Source organism: Zea mays, chromosome 6 (genome assembly GCF_902167145.1).
Source record: "Zea mays cultivar B73 chromosome 6, Zm-B73-REFERENCE-NAM-5.0, whole genome shotgun sequence".
NCBI lineage: Eukaryota > Viridiplantae > Streptophyta > Magnoliopsida > Poales > Poaceae > Zea > Zea mays.
Window position 1 is genome coordinate 31,139,098 of NC_050101.1, and position 13,930 is coordinate 31,153,027.

A 13,930-nucleotide genomic window follows, 5' to 3' on the forward strand; every position below is an offset into this window, starting at 1 on the left:
GAGCTCTGGACCATGTTCTTCGATGGGTCACTGATGAAGACAGGAGCAGGCGCAGGCCTGCTCTTCATCTCGCCCCTCGGAAAGCACCTACGCTACGTGCTACGCCTCCACTTCCCGGCGTCCAACAATGTGGCTGAGTATGAGGCTCTGGTCAACGGTTTGCGCATCGCCATCGAGCTAGGGGTCCGACGCCTCGACGCTCGCGGTGACTCGCAGCTCGTCATCGACCAAGTCATGAAGAACTCCCACTGTCGCGACCCGAAAATGGAAGCCTACTGCGATGAGGTTCGGTGCCTGGAAGACAAGTTCTACGGGCTCGAGCTCAACCACATCGACCGACGCTACAATGAGACTGCAGACGAGCTGGCTAAAATAGCCTCGGGGCGAACAACGGTTCCCTCGGATGTCTTCTCCCGAGACCTGCATCAACCCTTCGTCAAGACCGACGACACGCCCGAGCCCGAGAAGGCCTCGGCCGAGCCTGAGGCACCCTCGACTCAGTCCGAGGTACCCTCGGCTCAGTCCGAGGTACCCTCGGCTCGGCCCGAGGCACCCTCGGCCCAACCCGAGGCGCCCTCGGCTCAGCCTGAGGCACCCTCGGTTCGGCCCGAGGTACCCTCGGCCCCCGAGGGTGAGGCACTGCGCATCGAGGAGGGGCGGAGTGGGGTCACGCCTAATCGAAACTGACAGACCCCGTACCTGCAATATCTCCACCGAGGAGAGCTACCCCTCGACCGAGCCGAAGCTCGGCAGTTGGCGCGGCGCGCCAAGTCGTTCGTCTTGCTGGGAGATGGGAAGGAGTTCTACCACCGCTGCCCCTCAGGCATCCTCCAGCGATGCATCCCCATCGCCGAAGGTCAGGAGCTCCTACAAGAGATACACTCGGGGGCTTGCGGCCATCACGCAGCACCTCGAGCTCTTGTTGGAAACGCCTTCCGGCAAGGTTTCTACTGGCCGACGGTGGTGGCCGACACCACTAGAATTGTTCGCACCTGCGAAGGGTGTCAGTTCTACGCAAGGCAGACCCACCTGCCCGCTCAGGCACTGCAGACGATACCCATCACCTGGCCTTTTGCTGTGTGGGGTCTGGACCTCGTCGGCCCCTTGCAGAAGGCACCTGGGGGCTACACGCACCTGTTGGTTGCCATCGACAAATTCTCCAAGTGGATCGAGGTCCGACCCCTAAACAGCATCAGGTCCGAACAGGCGGTGGCGTTCTTCACCAACATCATCCATCGCTTTGGGGTCCCAAACTCCATCATCACCGACAACGACACCCAGTTCACCGGCAGAAAGTTCCTGGACTTCTACGAGGATCACCACATCCGGGTGGACTGGGCCGCTGTGGCTCACCCCATGATGAATGGGCAAGTAGAGCGTGCCAACGGCATGATTCTACAAGGACTCAAGCCTCGGATCTACAACGACCTCAACAAGTTCGGCAAGCGATGGATGAAGGAACTCCCCTCGATGGTCTGGAGTCTGAGGACAACGCTGAGCCGAGCCACGAGCTTCACACCGTTCTTTCTAGTCTATGGGGCCGAGGCCATCTTGCCCACAGACTTAGAATACGGTTCCCTGAGGACGAGGGCCTACGCCGACCAAAGCAATAAAGTTAATCGAGAAGACTCACTGGACCAGTTGGAGGAGGCTCGGGACATGGCCTTACTACACTCGGCGCGGTACCAGCAGTCCCTGCGACGCTACCACGCCCGAGGGGTCCGGTCCCGAGACCTCCAGGTGGGCGACCTGGTGCTTCGGCTGTGACAAGACGCCTGAGGGCGGCATAAGCTCACGCCTCCCTGGGAAGGGCCGTTCGTCATCGCCAAAGTTCTGAAGCCCAGAACGTACAAGCTGGCCAACAATCAGGGCGAGGTCTACAGCAACGCTTGGAACATCCAACAGCTACGTCGCTTCTACCCTTAAGATGCTTTCAAGTTGTTCGTATACCTCGTTCCTACGCAAAGTTTAGTCATCAAGGAAGGGTCAGCCTTGCCTCGGCAAAGCCCAACCCTCCCTCGGGGGCTAAAAGGGGGGAACCCCCTCTGCGTCGAAATTTTCCTCGAAAAAAGAACTTTTCTGCCAGAATGCCTTTCGTGCTTTTTGACTACTTCGAAAGTGGATCCTGAAAACGATGGAGTACACGTAAGCAGCCAAGGCTGACCGAGCCGAGGGACTCCTACACCTCCGGGATACGGATACCTCACTCATCACCTTCTGCGATAAGTAACTCACGTTCGGATAAGTGATTCCGCGGACCGAACAAGTCTTCACGCTCGAAAGCTCCTCTGCCGAAGCGATTCTTCGGGCCTTCTCGACTGCGTCGGTGACAGAACCCTATGGACGGGCAAGGGTGCGCGTAAGCGGCAAGGCCGACCGAGCCGAGGGATTCCTACGCCTCCGGGATACGGATACCTCACTCATCGCCTTCCGTGAAAAGCAACTCTCGCTCGCACAGACAATTCTGTTACCGACGAAAAGGTCCAGATACTCGAAACAAGAGGAAAAGAAACACAGCTTTACAACACGACGATGGTGTGTTTGGGCCTCGGCGGCTGCAGAAAACATACACGCACTACAAGATAATCCGATCCTGCAGGCTCGGATCTTGACAGTTGAAGGGAGCAGCAGCACCCTCGGCGTCAACTACACCTTCGGCGAGGTCCGACCTAGCCTCGGACGGTGAAGCAGTCGGAGAATCTCCACTCTGAAGGACGACATCATCACCACGCCCGGGCCATCGCCGCCAGGGTCTTCTCCAGGAATCCGGCTCGAGCAGACGGCTCGGCCGGTCACCCCGAGGCCTCGGCCAGCTGTCCACCGAAGACATCAGCCCGGCCCGAGGCCTCGGCAACTCAATTCTGGCGTCAGTCCCGCCAGTGGACGACCCGGCCAGGCTCTGGCCGACCAAGTCTTCTTTTTGAGCCAACTCTGCCTCTGTCTGTGCTGACACCGCTACCCCTGGCTTCGGCTCGTCGAAGAGCGGCCGAGGGGTTCCTTTAACTAAGCAAGAGAAGCCTCGGACAACAAGGCCGACCGAGCCAAGGGACTCCTATGCCTCCGGGATACGGATACCTCACTCGTCACCTTTGCACGGGGCGGCTCACGCTTGGTGAAGAAATAAGGAAAAGACGAGTCCTAGTGCTCAGAAATAAGGAAAAAACACGGCTCCGTGCCGAAAATACACACATGTTCAGGCCTCGACAGCCACAATGAACAAAAAGACCGGCATTCAAGGTGCCATTACAAACGGAACTCTGGTTCCGTCCCCGCGGGTATGAACAACCTCCACATCGGGGAGCCTGCGGGGCGACAGGTCCCGGGCGACTCGCCAGCGACCTCTGCAGCAGTAGCTATGGTCCCGGGACGGACGCGGCCACCGGAAGGCTCTCGTTCGCGTCCCCGCTCAAGGGACGCGAACCAGACATCAAAGCCAAAGAGCGAGCCGCTCCAAAGCGCACCGGCAGGTCCTCGCTCCCGTCCTCGCCACAAAAACGAGGAAGAGGGTGGAATGTTGCATCCTAGCTGGGCAGCAACAGTTCGCCTTCCCCGGCATGGCTGGAGGATGCCTCCTCCGCAGAGCTGGGGGATGGTTTCCACCGCCAGAAGCTGGAAGAAGGGGTGGCCAGCCGACCCGTGCGGGAGGTAGAGCCCCGGCTCACCTTGCTCTCCGCCCCAGCAAGGATGGTAAGCATCCTTGAAGCTGAGGGAGAGGCGGGGGCCGCAGCCCGGCTTGCTTCTCCCCATCCAGGGGCTGGTGGTCACCGTCTTAGGTGACCACCGACGAGGGGGTGCAGCCTGGCAGCGTGATGAAAATCCTTGAAGCCGAACGATGGCTGAAAGGTACCAACTTCCACGGAGTTGCGTTCCTCCAATGACAAGGCGGAAGGATCACGGGTGTTCCCCATCCGGGGGCTCGGAAGGTGGAAAGACACGACACATGAGGGAGCGCGAAGACATGGTCGCTTTCCAAGGGGGTCACCCTCCTTTTAAAGGCGACTCTCCCTACTTGCGTCCCCAGCCGTCGCGGGCTGAGTCTTCTCCAACACGCTCCAAGGTCCTCCCCCTATGGCGCGGGGGCTGGGTCCCACGCGTCATGCAAACTGACCCAGAGCAGAAGAAGCCAAACCGCCGCGCGCGGTGCATGCAACCGCCCAACGGTTACAAGCATTCCTCCACTTTCGCCTAGACCAGCGGGTGGAAGGGCGGACAACCGTGCAGGCGGCATGCAACTGCGCCAAGTGGGCGCGCCCCTCCGACTTCCAACACACCCAACATGGAGGCGCAGGCCTACGCGTCATGCAACCGACGCGCCGGTTGCTACGTGCGAGCAACTGCACCGCCACTCGCACCACTACCACGCCTCCTTGACTGCGGAACCAGTACCGCGACTCGAGGCAACCCTGCGTATGACCCAGCAGTGCCAGTCAGGCGCAATGGTCAATACGGCCGAAAATGGGCCGGCGGTGATGGCGGTGGCAGGTGGGCAGGAGCAGCGGTCACGTCGTCAGCCAAGCTTACGTCCCATCCAGGGGCAGCGAGAGAACCCTCTCTCACGGCGTGAAGACGACACGCCCGTTTCCCGTTCCTCGAACGGCTCGCGCACGCGCAACGGCCGCCTCGCGAACCACTCGCCCCGTCGCATTAACTCGGCGGTGGGACAGGCGGCGCCTCTGGCAGGAGAAGCGAGCGACGCTTCGCCTTCGCCATAATGACCGCGTCAAAAAAGGTACGCCACGTCATCCGATTTCGTATCCTTTTCCTTTTCCTCTTTCTCTCTCTTACAACAGGGACCGGGAAAGGGGGATACCCCGAAAAGGATCCTTCTCCGTGAAGGAAAGAGGCCCCGAGCCTCCCTACTGATCAGAGGTTCAAAGGCTGGCCCCTCGGAGGGGTTCAACAGCCGCCTCAGAGCGCTTAGGTTCCACGCCCACTACTGGTCAGAGGTTCGAAGGCCGGCCCCTCGGAAGGGTTCAACGGCCGCCTCAGGCCACTCGGGCTCCGCGCCCACTACTGATCAGGGGTTCGTAGGCTGGCCCTCGAAGGGTTCACAGCCGCCTCAGACACAGAGCGAGGAATGACCCTGGGTACATTCGATACATAACCAAGGCTCGGGCTACGCTCCCGAGGTACCCTAGGACATTTCCGAGACCAGCGGGAACGATCTTGTAACAGAATCCCATCAGAGGGAGGCATCGAGCCATCGGACCCCGTCGAAAGGGGACCTGGTCCGGCAGATCACCCGCAGGTACTTTTGGAGCGCGCCTCCGGGCCTCTAGCCGACCCCTAACAAATGGGGCACGGGCGTCCACTCGGATTACCCGCCAGCAGCTCACCGGAGACACCATGTTCGGCGCCCTCCGAGGGCAACATGGTGCTTTCCCCCCTCCTCATTGCGGAAAGGCGACGCAGGGGCATATGTAAAAAAGTCGAGTCTGTCCTTAACCGTCCTCTCGCCCTGTGCAGAGGCTCGGGGGCTGCTCTCGCGAACCCGGCTCCGGCCAGACCGTTGACAGCGTCAACATACCAGCCCGAGAACTTGGGACCGACCGTGCACCCGGGCTACGGCCAGCTCGCATGAGGGAACGACCAGACCAGCCGAAGCATTGCGCGAGGCATCAAGACCTCGGAGGAGTCAAACCACTCCTCCGAGGCCTCGGGGGCTACACCCGGCGGGTGCGCTCGCGCGCACCCACCGGAACAAAATGCAACCGCGAAAGGCTGGTCCCCTTGCAAAAAAGTGCGACGAAAGCCTCCAAGCGAGTATTAACACTCCCTTCGAGGCTCGGGGGCTACTGTCGGGGACCATAATTAGGGGTACCCTCAAGACTCCTAATTCTCAGCTGGTAACCCCCATCAGCACAAAGCTGCAAAGGCCTGATGGGTGCGACTAAGTCAAGGATCGGTCCATTCGAGGGACTCGATCACGCCTCGTCCGAGCCCAGCCTCGGGCAAGGGCAGCCGACCTCGGAGGCTCTACGTCTCGCACGAGGTCCCCCCTCCAGCAACAGACATACTTTCGGCTCGCCCGAGGCCCAGTCTTCACCAAGAAGCAACCTTGGCCAAATCGCCACGCCAACCGACCAAATCGCAGGGGCATTTAATGCAAAGGTGGCCTGACACCTTTATCCTGAAGCACGCCCTCCAGTCGACAGAGCCGAAGTGATCGTAGTCACTTCGCCGCTCCACTGACCGGTCTGACAAGAGGACAGCGCCGCCTGCACCGCTCCGACTGTTGTGCCACTCGATAGAGTGAGGCTGACAGCAGCCAGGCCCGGCCTCAGGCACCATAGGAAACTCCGCTTCGCCCGACCCCAGGGCTCAGACTCGGGCTCAGCCCCGGAAGACGACAAACTCCACTTCGCCCGACCCCAGGGCTCGGACTCGGGCTCAGCCCTGGAAGACGACGAACTCCGCTTCGCCCGACCCCAGGGCTCAAACTCGGGCTCAGCCCCAGAAGACGATGAACTCCACTTCGCCCGACCCCAGGGCTCGGACTCGGGCTCAGCCCCGGAAGACGACAAACTCCGCTTCGCCCGACCCCAGGGCTCGGACTCGGGCTCAGCCCCGGAAGACGACGAACACCCCTTCGCCCGACCCCAGGGCTCGGACTCAGCCCTGGCCTTAGCCGACGGTCTCCGCCTCGCCCGACCCGGGGGCTCGGACTCGACCTCGGCCTCGGAAGACAGACTCGACCTCGACCTCGGAGGAGCCTCCACGTCGCCCAACCCAGGGTACGGACCGACCACGTCAACAGGAGGCGCCATCATTACCCTACCCCAAGCTGACTCAGGCTACGGGGAACAAGACCGGCGTCCCATCTGGCTCGCCCCGCCAGACAAGTAATGATGGCGCCCCGCACGCTCTATGACGACGGCGGCTCTCAGCCCCCTTACGGAAGCAAGAGGACGTCAGCAAGGACTCGACAGCCCCGACAGCTGTCCTTCCGCCAGGCTCCAGTGCTCCTCCGACGGCCACGACACCACACGAACCGGGTGCCAACACCTCTCCGGCTGCCACGATGGCATGTACTTAGGGCGCAAGCTCTCCTCCGCTAGACACGTTAGCACACTGCTACACCCCCCATTGTACACCTGGATCCTCTCCTTGCGCCTATAAAAGGAAGGACCAGGGCCCTCTTACAGAGGGTTGGCCGCGCGGGGAAGGACGGGACGGCGCTCGCGCGAGGCCGCTCGCTCCCTCCCGCGTGGACGCTTGTAACCCCCTACTGCAAGCGCACCCGACCTGGGCGCGAGACAAACACGAAGGCTGTGGGATTCCACCTCTCACGCTCGTCTCCCTCCGGCTGCCTCCCCCCTTCAAGCTCCGTCTCGCGCCGACCCATCTGGGCTGGGGCACGCGGCGACAATTTACTCGTCGGTCCAGGGACCCCCCGGGTTTCAAAACGCCGACACTTGGATTGCTTTCTCCTTCCCCATTTTTATTCATCTAAGTGCTTTGTAAAGCTAGCAAGAGACACCTAAGTGTGGTGATCCTTGCGACCTAAGTGATTAAGGAGAAAGCTCATCCGGTCTAAGTGACCGTTTGAGAGAGGGAAAGGGTTGAAATAGACCCGACCTTTTTGGCCTCCTCAATGGGGACTAGGTTCTTTGGAACTGAACCTCGGTAAAACAAATCATCGTGTTCACTCGTGTTGATTTCCATTTGATTTGTTTTCCCTCTCTGGAAGTTCCCTTGCTCGTATTGATTTGAGTTGGCTCCCAAAGTTAACCGCATTAATTGAGCAACTCTAAGCAAGGAGAACAATCTTTCTAACTCCGATTTAATTCTAACGCTAACCTCGACCCTAGTGCAAGTTTAAAGTTTGTAAATTTCAGGTTTTGCCTATTCACCCCCTCTAGGCAACTTTCACCTCCACGCTAGTCACTGCTTCACCACTCTCCTACGTGGCCTACTATGCGCACTCCTAAGCCAGCTCTAGGAGGAGGTGGCCCTCCTCTAGATGCTCTAGAGTCTAGCGACATTGGTGATAGCGGTGGCTATGCTAGTGACAATAAAGGTGTTTTCCATCATCACTGAGAAAGTGGTGGCTACCTGAAAGGGAAATGGTCTCAACATTTCCTATAATCGATTTTGGTATTTGACGACCATCACAAACCTTATGGACTAACCAGCTTGCCTAGTTGATCATTTCTCAGGTGCATAAGTTCATCTATATCTATTCTAAGTCGATTTTCTGGAATACCGTAGATTATTCTGGACAGGAGAAGATTTTTGGAAAAACACCGATGTGCGGACCGTCTGAGCCCTTACGGCAGACCGTCCACGACACCATGGTGTGCCACGGACAGGAACACTACAAAAACAAACGATAACACTATGGACCGTCCGATGGAGAAGCGAGCACCATCCGAGACCAAGCACGGACCGTCTGGCCGCAGGCGCGGACTGTCCGGTCATTATAAAACCAGAAAAAACCCGAAGGTGACGACCTCGGTGAAATGAATTTTAGCGTCCTCGCGGACCGTCCGGGGTGCACGACCGCACCGTCCGCGACTGATTTACCTGACATCTGACGACACATTAAATGCACTGTAGCCATTGAGATAGCCGTTACTGCTGACCGTTGCGTTTTCAACCGTTGATATGCAGGGGCGGACCGTCCGGGCAGAGGGCGCGGATTGTTCGTGGTCGGCAGGAAGGTAGCAACGGCTAGGAAGTGGTTGGTGACTTTAAATACAACCCCAACCACCTACATTCTACACATCCAAGCACTCCACTTGTTCACATTCAATACAAGAGCTAGCAATCCACTCCAAGACACACTCAAAGCTTTCAACCTCTCAAAGTTCCACAATTTAGACAAGTGATCATTAGTGACTTGAGAGAGTGTGATCCGTTTGTTATTTGTCGCTCTTGTTGCTTGGTTTTCGAAATCGTGCTTTCTTCATCTCTTTCGCATCCTTCTACGTGAATTGTAAAGCAAGCAAGACACCTAATTGTGTGGTGATCCTTGCGGGGTCTTAGTGACCTGTGAGATTAAGAAGAAGCACTCAACCGGTCTAAGTGACTGATTGAGAGAGGGAAGGGTTGAAATAGACCCGGCCTTTGTGGCCTCCTCAACGTGGACTAGGTTCTTTGGAACCAAACCTCGGTAAAACAAATCACCGTGTTCACTCGCTTTAACTCTCACTTGATTTCTTTACCCCCCTTTCCTCTCTCTAAAGTTTCCTTGTCAATATTAATTTGAGTTTGCTCCCAAACATCATCCACATAATTTGAGCAACTCGTGACAAGAAGAAACAATCTTCTACCTCGGATTTAATTCTAACGCTAACCCCGACCTCTACTGTGTGTTTAAGATTATAAATTTAAGGTTTCGCCTATTCACCCCCCTCTAGGCGATTTTCAATTGGTATCAAAGCTAGTGCTTCATTAAGAGTCTAACCAACTCAAAGTGATGTCTGGAGTGTAGGATTACGGGGAGGCTACACTAGCGCAAAACAAAATTTTCAACCCCATAATACCAAGAACTACTGCGGTTATAGGTCATGGAATTACCACTAGACGCGCAGAGCAGCGGAAGACGTCTCGATGTAGACGAACGCGTCGAGCAGTGCCGTGCAGTCGTCGGCGTCCTTCACGTCCTCGCACGGTTCGTCTCAGTGCTCCAGATGCAGCACCTCCGAGGTATCCACACGTACAGGGAGGAAGCGCCGCGTACCGAACTGCTAAGTTCACGACGGTGGCTTGGCGAGGGCAAGAGGTGAGCGGCGGCTGCTCGTTTGCAGGTGGCGAATTAGGTTCAACCTAACCTCGCCCCCGCCCCTCAATATATAGGCGTTATGGTGGGCTTCTGACACCGAGGCCCATCATTAACCCTAAAGCCCAGTCTAATTTCGGATCTAATCCGAATTAGGCTTCCTTCCCCTTAAGTGTGTGACCCTATAGGTTCACGTACAAATAGACATGGCCCGAGTACTCTTACTTGGCCCAATAATTGACAGCGGCCTCTAGCAAGACATGTCAACTCCTATGCGCATGTAAAGATCATATCAGACGAACCATTGCAACATTACGTACATGTTGTTCCCTTTGTCTCACGATATTTGGTCTGGCTCTAAGCTGACCTCTCTTTCTCGATACTGTGAATTGGAATCCTTTCAATGGTTAACTCTTAACCCTAGCACGGCCATGCATTTCTTGATCCAATCACTCGAGGGGCCCAGAGATATCTCTCTCACAAAGAGAGGGACAAATTCCATCTTGACTGACCATGCCTCACAGCATGCTTCCTGACAAACCCAAAACTACCTTCATAACTACCCAGTTACGGGATAGCGTTTGATAGTCCCTAAGTAAGTCAATTCACATCTTGAGAACATGCGACAATCTCAGGTCTAAGGATACAGTATTCATGTTGCAAAAAGAGAACTATATTACAATATCTCACGTTGGGTCGGTCCAGCCTCATGTCATACATGCGCCCACATTATTAGTTTAACATCTCCATGTTCATGACTTGTGAAATGTAGTCATCAACTAATACATGTGCTAGTCATCGACTCTGACTAGGGACATCATTTAGAATAACCATATAAGTAAAGAATCTCACAAACAATTCACATAATTGCTAATCAATACAAGGTGCCTTCCATGGATATTCAATTAAGCAATATATATATCATGGATACAAAGAAATATGCTCATCTCTATGATTATCTCTAGGGCATATTTCTAACATGGAGATCACGCCAAGAGGGAGATCGTGACCGACGAGAAGGCCATGGGCTCGGGGAGGACTCTATCAAAAGAGTCTGGCAACAAGTACAAGGAGGAATGCTCTTCCTCCATCAAGTCACATAGGAGGGGTGACAAGAAGAAGAAGAAAGTGGTCTACTACGAGACCGACTCTTCGTCACCCTCCATGTCCGGCACCGAATCGTCGACTACTTCTAAGCGCCATGAGCGCAGGAAGTATAGTAAGATGCCCCTACACTATCCCCGTATTTCAAAGCGCGTTGCATTACTTTCCGTACCCCTAGGCAAACCACCATATTTTGATGGTGAAGATTATTTTATGTGGAGTGATAAAATGAGGCACCATCTAACCTCACTCCATGAAAGTATTTGGGATATTGTTGAGTTTGGAGCGCAGGCACCAAAGGTGGGGGGCGAGGACTATGACTCGGACGAGGCCGCCCAAATTAGGCACTTTAACTCCCAAGCAACTTCTATACTCCTCGCCTCTTTATGTCGAGAGGAGTATAATAAGGTGCAAGGGTTAAAGAATGCTAAAGAAATTTGGGACGTCCTCAAAACCGCGTACGAAGGGGACGAGGTGACCAAGATCACCAAGCGCTAAACGATCGAGGGAGAGCTCGGTCGATTCATCCTCAATAAAGGGGAAGAGCCGCAAGCCATGTACAACCGGCACAAGATGATGGTCAATCAAGTGCGCAACCTCGGGAGCACAAAATGGGATGACCATAAAATGGTCAAGGTTATTCTTAGATCCCTCGTATTTCGTAATCGTACTCAAGTTCAACTAATACGTGGGGATCCTAGATACAAGCAGATGTCTCCTGAGGAGGTTATTGGCAAGTTTATGAGCTTTGAACTTATGATCAAAGACTCCAAACATATTGTCAACTTGGAGTAAGCGCCACCTCCACACCCGAGGTGCAACCCGTTGCATTCAAGGCAACAGAAGAAAAGGAGGAGTCTACACCAAGTAGGCTTCCAATTGATGCCTCCATGCTTGACAATGAGGAGATGGCGCTCATCATCAAGAGATTTCGCCAAATCCTCAAGCAAAGGAGGGGGAAGGACTACAAAACCCACTCCAAAAGGGCGTGCTACCGTTGTGTTAAGTCTGGTCATTTCACAGCTAAATGTCCAATCTCTACTGAAAGTGATAGGGATGAGGACAAGAAGGGGAAGAAGAAGGATAAGAAGAGATACTACAAGAAGAAGGGCGGCAATGTGCACGTTTGTCGGGAATGAGACTCCGACGAGAGCTCCACCGATTCCTCCTTCGACGAGGACGCCGCCAACATCGCCGTCAACAAAGGTCTCCTCTTCCCCAACGTTGGCCACAAGTGTCTCATGGCTAAGGACGGCAAAAAGAAGGTACACTCTAGAGCCACTCCTAAATATACCACATCTAGTGATGAGGGTAGCTCTAGCGATAATAAAGATGATTTAATTTCTCTCTTTGCCAACCTTAGCATGGACCAAAAGAAAAAATTAAATGAATTAATAGAAACCATTAACGAGAAGGATGATCTCTTGGAAAGCCAAGAGGACTTCCTCGTTAAAGAGAACAAAAAATTTGTTAAGTTGAAAAATGCTTATGCTCAGGAAGTAGAAAAATGTGAAAACTTATCTAAAGAGCTTAGCATTTGTCATGACTCAATTTCAAATCTTAGAACTGAGAATGCTAGTTTAGTTTCTAAGATTGAAAAGTTGGATGTTTGCAATGCTTCTATTTCCTGTCTTAGAAAATGAAAATGCCATATTAAATGCTAAGATAGAAGAATTGAATACTTGAAAACCCTCTACATCTACTATTGAACATGTTGCTATTTGTACTAGATGTAGAGATGTTAACGTTGAAGCTATTGATGATCAACTTGCCATGATTAAAAAATAAAATGATCACATAGCTAAATTAACTGCTAAAATTACTGAGCATGATCTAGAAAGTGAAATTTTAAATTTGCTCGTAGTATGCTTTATAATGGGAGACGCCCTGGCATTAAGGATGGCATTGGGTTCCAACAAGGGAACCAATCCAATGTCAAGCTTAATGCCCCTAAGAAATTATCTAACTTTGTGAAGGGCAAGGCTCCCATGGTTCAGGATAGTGAGGGTTACATTTTATATCCTGCAAACTATCCTGACCATAAAATTAGGAAGATTCATGCTAGAAAACCTCACACTGTTTCTCATCATGCATTTATGTATAAAAATGAGGCTTCTAGCTCTAGGCATATCACCCATGTTAAAATGCATAGAAAGAAAATTCCTGTTGCATCAAATGAGCATAATGTTTTATTTAGAAATTTTGATGCTTCTTATGTTTTAACTAACAAATCAGGCAAATTAGTTGCCAAATATGTTGGGGGCAAACACAAGAGTCCTAAGACTTGTGTTTGGATACCCAAGGTGCTTGTTTCTAACGTCAAATGACCCAAGACTGTTTGGGTACCTAAGAAAAAAGCCTAAAATTATTTTGTAGGTTTATGTATCCGGTGGTTCAAGTTGGATAATCGATAGCGGATGCACAAACCACATGACAGGGGAGAAAAAATGTTCTCTTCTTATGAGAAAAATGAAGATCCCCAAAGAGCTATCACATTCGGGGATGGAAATCAAGGTTTGGTCAAAGGTTTGGGTAAAATTGCTATATCTCCTGACCATTCCATCTCAAATGTTTTTCTTGTAGATTCTTTACAATACAATTTGCTTTTTGTTTCTCAATTATGTAAAATGGGCTACATCTGTCGTTTTACTGATATAAGTGTTACTGTCTTTAGAAGAAGTGATGATTCAATAACATTTAAGGGAGTGTTAGATGGTCAGCTATATTTAGTTGATTTTAATGATAACCAAGCTGAACTAGGCACTTGCTTAATTGCTAAGACTAACATGACTGGCTCTAGCATCGACGACTTGCCCACGTTGGAATGAAGAATCTTCACAAGCTTCTAAAGGGAGAACACATTTTAGGACTAACAAATGTTCATTTTGAGAAAGACAGGATTTGTAGCGCATGCCAAGCAGGGAAGCAAGTTGGAGTACATCATCCACACAAGAACATAATGACGACGGACATGCCGCTCAAGCTACTCCATATGGACCTATTCGGCCCAATTGCTTATATAAGCATCGGCGGGAGTAAGTACTGTCTAGTAATTGTGGATGATTATTCTCGCTTCACTTGGGTGTTCTTTTTGCAGGAGAA